Below are 12568 nucleotides of genomic sequence, written 5' to 3'. Positions count from 1 at the left end.
ATTTTTTTTATTTATTTTTTATTGTTCTCAATCACTAGTCTGAAAGGGGGTTAAGAGGTAATAAAATTGGGATTATCCTAAATATGTGGCAAGATTAAACAAATCAATGACTATTAGTAAGCTTTAGAGTGTGGTCTGCAAGCAAATTAAGTGCCACAGTGCCCTCAAATGAGGAGACAGTGACAGATCTAATAGCCAGAGGCGTGTGGCCTAAAGCTCACCTAATCTTGCAGCCTGTGGTCTCTGGGTGTTTTCGGTGGCTGCTGAGGGGGCTCTGGAAGCAGAAAAAACACAGAAGTGCCAGTGCGCACACATACACTTGCTGGGTGAGGTGATGACAGGTCGCAGATCTGTGGGAGAGAAGAAAAATAATGAGCTTATGATGACACACAGAAGACACATGCTTCCTTGCTCGCTCTCACATGGACGCACGCACACAAACTCATAAATTTCTTATGGGATCAAGAGTCTCAACAGGCATATAGTTCAACAAAAGCTGCTCTTGAAAGGCCAGTTTACGCTGCGCAGCCTCCACATTCGAGCACACGGTTCTCATTTCCACCTACCTGGTATCCACATCCACACTAACTTACCCACAGGAATAAAAGCCTGCATTAACTCAAGAGGGGCTAATACAATGAACTCTCTTCACGTTTCAAACTCTGTGAGTGGTTTGTCCACAATGTGACAAGATCACATTAACTGTGATCATTAACAAAGCCTACACAAGGTTTATTGCAATAATTTGGAGAACATTCATGTGTTTATCATTTTTCTCATTACATGGCTTTCGCTGGGAGGTCAGAGTGTAGGTTTGAGATTTTTTCGTCCTTCATTTGCTATGAATTCTAAATTAAGATGCAAACACAGCCACAACAAAATAAAGGCTTAATAAATACTTTAACATCATTTCTTATTCATGTAAATAGTTTCCAAGGCCCGGCGATGAGAGGGAAGACTAAAGAATTACTGTAGGTCCCCTTATTACGTCTGCTGAACATTAAGTCAGACTATGCTAGTCTGAAGCAATTTTAAATCTGCAGCACAATTATACAGCCGGTCAACAAATACAAAACAATGCACTCCCACTGTTATTACAACAAGCATCAAGAGAATGCTTGATTTGATTGGGTTAAAATTATCACCGTAATTATTAGGTTTGTGGGGAAAAATAATCAATACAGCATAGTATTGCAATATTTTGTCTATGGATATTATGTTGACACAGAGACACCAAATATTGATATTTTATTAAATAAATTAAAATACTGTGGGAATGTTAAGAACAAGCCGGCTTGAGTAAGCTTTCATTAAATTAGCTGGGTGCACTTAGCTTGACAAAGCTATGTCTATATTCAGAGCAAGCTAATGGGTCAGTCTCACAAGTAAAAAATAGGATGGAAATCTTGCATCTACAATAAAAGGAACAAAAAAGAAAACCCCGTGGCTACTTTGTGATTGTTTTGAATTTTTTCACCAAACTGTTGATGGTGTTGCACACTATTGATCACAAGGTCGGCTAAGAGGAGGCAAACTTTCTCCAAACAGTCACAGTCTCACTTGGGATGACTGCAGTCACACTCAGAGACGTTGTTGAAGGTTTGCAAATAATCACTAATCTCTAATTTAAAAAAGGTGACAGATAGCCAACATGTTGCCATCAGTTTGAATGAGTCTTTGTCAATGAGCCAACTTGAGGGGACTCGGCTGTAGGGACTGGTTGTAGTCCGGTTATATTTCTATAGGACAGGAAGGCTGCTGTGCACAAATGTAACAGTTAAATGTACATTTCTGTTATTTGTGAGTTTCCATCTATGTAAACAACAGATGTGTGATTTTCGATGATTTATCACAATTACAAGCTGTATTATCAAAAACAGATTGGATGTAATAGCCAACTTGATCCCATTTGGTTGCTGTCAGACTGATATCAGGCTGACTGTCTCTTATGGCAACATTTAAAATAACAGTCTCATTTTGCAGCAAAAAAAAAAAAAATGACTGAAGTGAGATCGTTTTTTTTTTTTTTTTAAACCATCAAAGGCAGAACAAAATGCAGTGGCCAATTTTGATTGGAAATCAAACCCTACGTGGAGATTTAATTCCAAATCCTAGCAAATCCTGTTAGATTTGGACAAAATCTACCTCCAGTGAGATATATGTGTGCAGCGCAGCATGCGTCAGGAACAGCTTAGTGACATTAAAAATGTGAATGTCAAGGACAAAGACCTAGTTAACATTTTGCAATGCCTAATCACATGTTTGCTATTTCCCTTAACATGGATTTTAACATTAGAATGCATTGTTGGGGGCAAGCAACACGCCCTTTAATTAATGTTGAATAACTTCTCTTCATTGCTGATTCTCCGTACAGAGAGCACTGAATAAAAGACAAGCTGGATGAATATGACGGTTATCACTCGGGGCTCTCCTGTATGACTTCGCACTGTATCTGCTCAAATCCCTGAAAATAGATTCCCTCTTTTTTGACGAGAAAAGTGTTTACACCAACAAAATGCTCTCCAGAGACCTCACTCAACCTAAATGTATTTCACTTCTGCTCGTCACCACTTTGATTACTGTGACAATGAAACCTTCCCACCGCTGTGCTGCTCCCAGTGAAAAAACAGCTGAAATAGCAACATCATTTAGGTACCGAGGTTAGACGAGTGCAAAGAACAAGCGGCAGAGTATAGTGAAGGTGTGTGTACGTGATTATATGAACTTCTGAATCTTGACAGGAACACCCGCAGTTTACATCGGACACCTGCCTGCAGAAACATTAAGTCCGATGAGACGGAGCCACCTTTGTCCCTTGCACTGCCTATCAGCGGGGACGTCTGCGTGATTAAAGCCATGTGTCTTCAGTGTGTGACTTATTAAAGTGCAGTGCAATTAACCACCCTGTCCCCTGGCTGACCAACTCCTGCACTCTTCCATGAATGATGCTCAGCAGGCATGACTGACTAGCACAAGTTAGCTCACCTCCACTCTGTGGACCCCCTGCCGCTTTCAGGACCTTCTTAGTGCTAAATTTATCACAATGCTCTGTTTCCGCTAGCTTGTGTGAATTTACATAATCAAAAGCAGTCAACAAAAACAATGGCATCGCAGCCTTATCTGAGGCAGCGTTAGAGAACGCCGATCAGTCACGAGCTTCAGCCTGTAACATGTCTTTGCACAATCAGCCTATTATCACAACTTCAAGCGGAGGGCTCGTATACAACTTTTATGAGAATTCTTCCAGCCGCTCAATCTGTTTTGTAATAACTACTGAAGGATTCCCGCAGCAGCCTAATCTGAAGTGATCTAAAGGTTACAGCAGTAACCACGCAGCACAGAGTGCCAATGAGATAAGCCCCACTGCTGGCCACCTCTATCTCTTGCTGGGGGCTGTGAGTCATTAGGAGTCAGGCCTCATTACAGAGGCCACAGTGTGGCACACTGTACGCTCTGGTTCCCCTGGTTTCAGCCAAATACCTGAGTGTTAAGAGGCCAGAAAGAGATGGTTTCTCTGCAGGTACAACAAAACTACAAAAACTAGGTTCTAAAATCTGCTTATGAGTTGTATATTTGTATGTATATTTCAAAGCTTTATGAGTGTTCTAATGAGAACCAATAGTAACTATAATCTGAGGGTACTGGTGCTTTATTTTTGAGCATTTGCTACTTTATAATCAATTATATTCAAAGTTAAATTATTATAAATACTTTTGGTAGCACGTTATAATAATGTCACACTATTAAGCATTATTAAGGTATTAGTAAGTGCTTAATTCATCATTTATATAGCATTACTCCTCCTTAGTGTGCTATTTATAAATACAGATATATTATTAAGACTATGATTGGCATCAGAGTGTGACATTATTAATATATAAAGTGCTACAGGTAGTAGTTACTTTGCTGACTAAATTTGTGACATCTTTATGTTTTCTACATATTTTTTGTCTGTGACCTAAATTGCTATAGATTTAACAGTTTTTTATTTCAAACTTGCCTCCGCCTCAAATCATGAGACTAAAATACTGTTTCCCGTATCATATACCTATTAATAATATCAAATAATATTAGTATAATAACAGTTTGCTTCCAACAGGACCAACATAATGAGTGCTTATGTTTAAGAATAGTTTCCTAATAACAGGAGTGACTTGATTGCACGTTTGAATGCTGGTGATTTTTACATTTTTGTATTTTTACTTACGTATTTTTTTTTGTTTTTTGTTTTTTTTGTTGCTTCACATTACTTGTTCTGTTCCTCTCTATACACAAATCACTTTAAAGAGACTAAGTGCATGCACTAGCATGGCAAGAGTACTGAAGTCATAAAGCCCGAGAGAGTGTTTGTCGCTGCATTTATGGGAATCTCAGTAATGCTGACAGGATGAAGTGGAGCCAAGGCAGCAATGCCTTATACCTGATCTCTCTCTCTAGGGTACTTCTCTATTTATTACACTTCAGTGATTAGGAATGCCAGCTTGACATGATCCAGCCAAGGATTAATTTCACAATCTCTCAATCTCAGGCTGGATACTCGCCATAATACTGCTTAGTTATGGTTATGGACATTAGCAGTTCAACTCATTTCTGAGGACAGAGGGCATACTGTGTTCAGATTATTTTATACAGGCCAGAAAAGAATAGTTCCCCCTGCTTTAGCTATAGGCATTTGAATAAGATTTTTCAATCAGTGAGTGAAGATGGACAGGAAGACAGACGCGCAATATTCCTATTATTAATATGCATTAATATGTATGTAGTTTCCCACGAAAAACTGCTGCTTCTTGCTGCCGCAGCACCTCACTGTACATTGTGCCTCTGGCGAAGTAGTGTATTTAAAAAACAAAAGATAGACAAAAGCAGCCATTTTATTTTCAGCGGACTTTATCTTAAAAATTGGCACAATCAGTCTTATTGAGATTAGCCTGATTCGCATCCTCAAATGAGTTTTTTGTTTCTCACTTTATTTCAGACTTTTTTTATTATTTCAAATCCACACGTAGATAAGGAAAATAACAAATTATCTGTCCAAACATTATTTCAGCCTAAGTTTAAAGAGGTACTGTAGTATATTTGTGCTTCCACAAAGCACAACAGGTTGGGAGAAAGAGCCATAAGTGAGGATAACTATACATATACTCCTTAGTATGGATCAAAAGCCCTTCCCTTTACTGCTGGCATTTACTACTACCCCTCCCACATCTTGCAGACTTGACATCCTGGGTTTGCAGTGCAGTTCTTCTCTTAAATATGTGACTTTCAACCCCAACGTGATGTTGCTTGTGTTATTGTTTTAGTTTAAAAAAAATGATTAAAAATTGTTATGTGCAAAGTAGCTTCTCCAGTTTAACGATTTTCAGTAATTACATTAATTGCTATTAATTATTTAATTGGACTGTTAAACTTTCATTTTCAACTTGTTAGTGTTTGTTATGGTTGAAACTTGTTTTTGTTCCAGATTTTTGATCAGAAAAGTCCAATCAAGTGATTTGAATTCCGAATTTTAATGCAGTTATTCAAGCTGAGAAATTCAATTGTATGGCAGCAAATATTTTAGCCTATAGAAAACACACAATCTGAAGAGCTCATCTTGGGGTAAGTATCTGACACGCTAAATGACTGTAATGAAAGAACCATTAGCCGCAGGAGGACAGTTTAAATATATCAATATATGCATTTATTCTGGTATTGAATAGATAATGAGAGCTTAGTTACGTTGCCTTACGTCAAGCCTTCGTGCCAAGGGGCTCTACAAACTATTAATAAGCTCAAAACAATTACCTGGAAGTGTTGCCGAAGCCATGGGAATTACTGGGAAAGAGAGAGGAAAAATTAAAACATCCTCTGCTTTTAAAGTCTCATGTAGCAACAACAACATCCACGAATGTGATTTCACTTTGGCTGGTGAAGCACCTGGGAAAATGCTGTGCGTCGTTTAACAGAAGCTTAATTCTGCCCACATGGTTTATTCATGTGGCGACTGCTGATATCATGGTTCTCATAAATCACGCAGTGCGGAATGCTGGACGTCCATGCGCTCAGGCAGGGCTCACTAATCTCAACACCATCTTTCATCTGAATAACCTTGCCTTACCGCAGGGCATGCCAACACCAGACTCAGCCCGTTGGAGGGAGCCTGTCCTCATACTTTTATTTCTTTCACTCTGGGCACAAAGATTTTTCGCAGCCTGTCGGAGCAGACAAACACTGCCCTGTGTACTCCCATCCCACTTTCAACCACGGGCAATAATGAGAAATTGCTTTATAGACATCAGAGAAACTAATCTAGTCTAACGTTGGCTTTATGAATCTAAAATCAGACTCACAAGGGAGGAGAGCAGCACAGTCACTCCAGCCATCTGTTCAGAAGTGGTTCAAAGAAAGAGCAGAAAATGTGAAACTAATGTGAGTAAACATAATCATCACATCTCACTAATAAATCAAGAAACCCCTGTCTGTCTGTCCTTCACATATTTCACCAAATGATCTACATCATATTTAGCGGGTGTACTGCTGGGAGCAGGAGTAGGAGCACTGCAAGAGCTTGAGGTCATGTAGATGAGCTGTGGTCTGACCTTAGGGTTTAGCCACCTCTGACCTGACGCATGATGTCACAGGTGACACAAGTTTAAACCATTCACAAACATGCTCCTGAAAGTGGACCCCACTTCCATAGAGGATGAATGCAGGAAGGGTCTCGCTGGCTCCAGCAGGTTTAAATTTGCCCATAATTTTATGTGACAAATGATGCGTTCAGTGGGAATAGGCCATTATGGTTGATATGTGACCGCACAGATTATGCCACACTCCTCTGTGGCCTCATAACAATGTCACAGTTCAGATAACATGGTTAGTTGGAATAAACTTCCAATGAGTGTGATATCTAACTTTGCTGATGCAAAGATACCTGAAGGCTGTAGAAGGCTGACACTGCACAACCCAGTGCGCAGGTTTTTGCCCAAAACCTTCTTAGCTATGAGACAGTGCTAACCACTGCACCACTGAGCAAAGCACTGGTGACTATCAGATCGAGGACTCTCTATTCATCGATTTGCTGGCTGTATTGCTAGAAACCAAAGCAAGTACATTGCTGAGTTTAGGGACCGTTTTTTGATAAGTGCTTTGATTTTGGCTATGTGCTCCTGTTCTCCGGATTTTTAGGCAGACGTAGCACTTAAAGGCCCGTGAATAAGAAATCTATGGGAGACAGCAGCTTTCCACTGCTCCCTACAAAGAGCCAATCACCTGCTTTATAATGAAAACACACACAGATGAGGTTGAGGATCGTTTTAGCTGTGTGGTGGCAGGTGTGTCTATTTATTATAGTAAAGATATGGGTAAATGAACTATTTTTTTATTGGCTTAATGCTTTGCTCTGCTTGGATGATCATGTTGGCACTCTATGTTGGGCTGTAAATGAGGCAGTAATGCCGTGAAACTCTGCATGCATAGTAATAATAGAACCTGCTGAAAAAAATTTGACTGGTGATTGTATATGAGGTTTTTTTTATATCTCATCGACCCATCTATTGCAGTTATGGCTCTAGCCTCACTAAATTGGGAGACTTGGGTGGCTTAGTCTTGTAAAAGATTGCTTGAAGGCATTACAGGGATAGCTGCTGAGTGGCAGGGACAGCTTCTAGAAGGTTAGAGTCATCACGTCGCCTCTGATACTAAGCATAATTGTCACATGCAAATGTATGGCATGATGCGACAATGTGATTGCATCGTAGGGTCTTTTGCTTGATTTGTGACCGCACAGATGATGTGACATTCTTCATAATGATGTCCTCAATTCGGATAACACAGTTTCTAAATAAATCTCCACTGATTATGACATCTGCCTCTGCTGACGCTAAAATGTCTCTGACAGCAGGCACTGCACTAATATAGATAATGGAGTACAGCGTATAGCAATTACAACGTCGTTTTTCTTGTGCTTATTCTAATGTCAAACTTTTTTTTTTTTTGGTAATTAATCATGTTTGGGTTCCTCACATAACAGGCATGGCACATACAGTCATAAACATGTCACCAATTACAAGCTTTAGGCAAGAAAACTAATTAGTGAAACAACATCACTTAATGAAGCAAAATAACAATGTGCCTGATGTCACATAGCTTTGCCTGCTGCTCAGAATAGTTTCTGTGTTTCGCCCTATGCTTTTAATAACAAACCCTAGGCATCATACTGACAGCCAAATGTTTTGCAGTGCCCTCTGCACCACGTCTGTTCTCTCTTCACAGCCTGGGCATGGCCTCCTGCCGCCACCAGGAGGAAGCACCAGTCATTCCTATATGCACCAGTAAAGCTTTCCTACACCACACAGACAATTAGCCAGCCTGTGACTGATTGCACGTAATGAGATCTATTGGAGAACAGTTGGACATCTTTGGGCAAATTAATGTGTGAATATTAGCCTGTTGAACCGTCTGCTCTCTCACCAGGATCATTCTCCAGTGGAGAACAAAACTGAACCACTGTAATATTCAGCTGCTCTCTGCCTGGCGGCCCAGCCAAGCCATGTGTTCATTTCTGTATTTTAGTTGTACAGCTACAGTGCTGTGGACAAATTAAGCAAAGGTATAGTGTGGACAGAAACACAAATAAAAGGAGGTGGATCGAAGGAGGCAGAAAAGTCAAGTAAAGTCTAGCTGAGCAGCTCACCATGAAATGCTGAAACAACAGTGCGGCTGCCAGGGCAATTTTACACCCCAATAGTTTCACACCTCAGCCACCAACCCCTTCCAACTCTGAACCTTGTGTCTTCTTTGTGTCTTCATTTATTTTGTGTCAGTGTCCAAGATGTGAGAAGCCAAGCAGTGAGAAACTCGTCCCAAATGTCGCAGGGTAAGTGGTGTGTGAAGCAGACGCGGGGAGCAAGGAAGAGAAAAGCCACTGCGCGTGGATGCACTTTGCTTTCTGTGCAGACAATCCTCTGAGATATCAGAGGACTTTACATTACACTTGGGAAAACATATCATTTTATACTGATGCATGCAATGCAGTAGAGAGACTACTCAAACCCTTTACTTACAAGCAAGCAAAAGTTCAGAATACAAATGGCTACTTCAATGAAGTAATGTACTGTCAAACAATTGACTCAGAGTTCAAGTGAATTAAAAAGAAGCAGCTCTGAAGTGACTTTATCTTATGGTACGAACAAATTATTAATGCTGAATTATCAAACATCACTTTACCACTGTAACACCTCATAGTCCAGGTAATTACTTCTCAACTTAGTGGCTGTAACAGCTACAAAGGATAAAAAAAAAACTGAGATGAGTGGCAGGATATGTTCAAAATTGTTATCGAACAATCATTCATCAAAGCACTCTTGATGACTTTAGAAGGATGGCATTTGGACAAAAATGACCTTCCTCTTTTTTGCAACAATATTTTTTTTAAAAATTGTGTAGTTGTGCTCTTTTCTCTGTACGTTTTATTGGACTATTTTTTGTTTGAGTGGGTAAATCGGTTGCTTTTTTCTGTTTTGTAACTGAAATAATCCTGTAATTTACTTACGCTTTACCAATACCTGACATTTTGAGTAAAAGCATCTTAAAAAATAAGTAATAATGCATAAATGTGTTTTATTTCTTTTTTTGCAATTCTATTATCTTTGATTTGCTGTGAAATGACAAACAGCTATGAACAGCCACTGAAATGAAGTGATGAATTTCAAGGGGGAATCTCCCCTAAGTGGATGTGCTAATAATTTAGGTATTTGAAATTTTGATAATCGAGCACTAGTTTCTAAATGGTAGCTCATCAAAAAAAATGGCAGAATTATTAAAGTTGCTGTCAGAATAATGTACCTGAAAACTGACTTACATGTGTGTACTTGAGTGACTTGAGTGAATCACCAGCTTACTTAGAAGCATTAGTTAGCCTACTCTAACTAATGCTTCTTTTCCAAAAAATAAAAAATCAGAATAAAACATCAACTCTTTCTGTTAAAAGCTACACCTCCTACTTCCCTCTCAGTGGTGTGCTCTCTCCGATAGTGCAGCACGTTGACCTTCTGGATCACTAGTCAATGACTGAATGAAGAATGACTTACCATCATGATTATTAAATCTGAAAATGCGCTACCGGTGCACAAAGGATCCAAACCAGGTGATCTCCATTTGGTGAAATGAGAGCTCCATCAACTCGATTTGCACGATGTACGCCCAATTTTTGCCGTCATGACCTTTTAAATGTCCTTGAAACCACTTGAGCAAAATGTGCCTACTTAGACTGAATACATTTAAAAAAATGAACAAAAGAGAGGCGTTTGTGTGGCTGTGTTCAGCCTGCATAATGAACACATGAGGACGCCTGTTTTAATCATATGTTAAATAAAGCCAAAATGCAACAAATCCATAAAATCCAATGCATACACAAAGCCAATGAAAGTCATTAGAAATTTGTTTGAATAATAACTGGGAAACAGAATATAACCACTAGGCTGAGAAAACAATGCACTAAAATGTATTCAGTATAAATCATCTGATTCATGAGATGCTCGCACTGTTAAAGCTCATCCTGCGGTGTAGAACTCGACAATATAATTGTGTCGTATATTACAGCTGTGGTCAACCAACATGAGCTTTTCTGCCTGCAATGCAGATGTGTCCGCATTCATAGGCCAACCAATTAATCGGTCTGTCACTAAAGTCTGTAAATATCATAGTGCAGTGAAATGTAGAAATAGTGCACAGGTTGCAAAACAATATAGCAACATATACTTACTGTTTTATGAACTGCAAACCTGTTCATTTTTAATTTATGACATCTGTCAAGGAAAATAGCATGTCTCCATGACCTGAGTGAAATAAAAACAACATAAGGTTGTTAAATTGCAGTTTTCCGTGCCATCTCAACCCAGACCGCTTTGTGTTGTATATAAAAATGCTCCTAAAATCTATAAAAACCTAATAAAAAATGATCATTGTTGTAAATGGAAGCTACATCTCCCTTACGTGCTTCTTTCAGCCTCTATTCCATTATGCTTTCCATTATAACATGGTTGCGGTGGGCAGGGATGCCTGATGCTGGTGCTAGGGGTGCCAAGTGTTTGTGCACTGACCTTCTGCTCCCTGGACAGGTCTGAGTGCAAAAGCATCACCAGTAAGGGGCCAAAGGAGATGGGACACTCAGCTGGCTGGTGCATTATTCATGAGTCACCCCTGTTGAGTGGGCTGTTATTCAGCATCCAAATCCCAGATGTGGTTCAATCTGTGCTCCATTCAGTGTCCTGACTGCTGGCCATTGATCACAGGCAAGGTACGCGGTGCTGAATAAGCGCTGGGGCTTTATGTTACAGGGCTCAAAGCGTCTCACTGATAACACAAAGATCCATCACTAGACATTGGAAAGGCTCCAAAGTATTCTCACTGGAACTGATCAGACAAGCCGAGAGGAGATGCAGCTAAAACATTTGCTACGACGGTGCACAGCATGTGACAGTGATGTGACAGCAATATGTTGTATGTCAGGTGTCATACATTTACATATTTTTTGGTTTTTAAATAAAAAAATAAGCTTATATTTACTTATTCAGAAACATACACTCTGACGCACATCCCTGTCAACAGACAGAGAAAAAAAAATAGTGTGACGAGGTCCCTGTGTGAAAGGTGCCAGAGGCAAAATATCACCCTCTAATAGGCATCATACTACTAATGGACAGTTGAGCACAGTGAATCATTTGTCTGCTTTAATCATCAATCACATAAGGGCAGCTAAATGTGGCATGACCACAACTCTGTCTGCATTTGTCAGGATGATGATCATAAGCCATTGATCATGTTGCTGAATTACTGCACAATATAAAACGTGAATAATAATTTCCATTTCACTTTGCCTACTGAGACACAACACTACAATTCTTTGATGTGAGTGATAAATTGTGGTTGTTTGTCAAATTTGTGACTCAGACCCGATTTGTTTGGTTGAGGAAACAATGCAAAAATAACAACATTAAATATGCTGGGGAACATTTAAGTTTTTAAAGCCCTTTTTAAGATGAATGGCTGTTGTTAGGATTTTCTGTTTAGCAGGCGCTACAAACTGCCTTAGTCTTTGACCACAGTTATGAATCATCTTCTCCTTAAGATTTCTGGGGACTTCTGTGAAATCTATCACATCTATTCTAACTCATTTTAAAACATTCTTAGTGCCTATCGGTACCTTTTTGATGCTGTCAAATTAAATATTAAATTTCATCATGTTTCTGACAAGCCAATAATTCACTTTTCTACTTCTGCTCAACAGCCTGAGCTCTCAAAAGGAAAGATTAGCTTAGTGAATATCTGTGGCTTCTTTACAGTCCACATAAGCGATTAAATCATTTTTAACTCCAAAGTAATTAGTAAGCAGTAAGTAAACTATGTGTGAAAAGCATATGCCTGAGATGGAGAGTGGATTTCTGCTGTCTAAGGCATAATAATGAATAATAGCCTTATCAGCAAAGCACAACACATCCCAACATGCTGAGATATTATCACTGTTCATTTCCTCAGCTCATGTATCCTGTATCTCTTGGTAGAAAATATGTCATGTGGTCTCTTGCACTGT

General features: G+C 39.4%; 1 protein-coding gene across 9 annotated transcripts in view; it reads right to left on the bottom strand.

The window, feature by feature from the left end:
* The window catches only part of megf11 (multiple EGF-like-domains 11), an 84622-nt gene that overhangs the window by 67782 nt on the left and 4272 nt on the right, over positions 1–12568 (bottom strand). For all 9 annotated transcript variants that reach the window (XM_026175829.2, XM_080303919.1, XM_026175836.2 and 6 more), the window contains exon 2: positions 222–350. The gene's annotated coding sequence lies outside the window, so the exon portion shown is untranslated. The remainder of the gene's footprint in view (positions 1–221; positions 351–12568) is intronic.

The sequence above is a fragment of the Astatotilapia calliptera genome, chromosome 7 (assembly GCF_964374335.1).
Source record: "Astatotilapia calliptera chromosome 7, fAstCal68.1, whole genome shotgun sequence".
In the NCBI taxonomy this organism is placed as follows: Eukaryota; Metazoa; Chordata; class Actinopteri; order Cichliformes; family Cichlidae; genus Astatotilapia; species Astatotilapia calliptera.
Note: the sequence above shows the minus strand (reverse complement) of the source record. Positions and strands in the feature narration are given on the sequence as shown.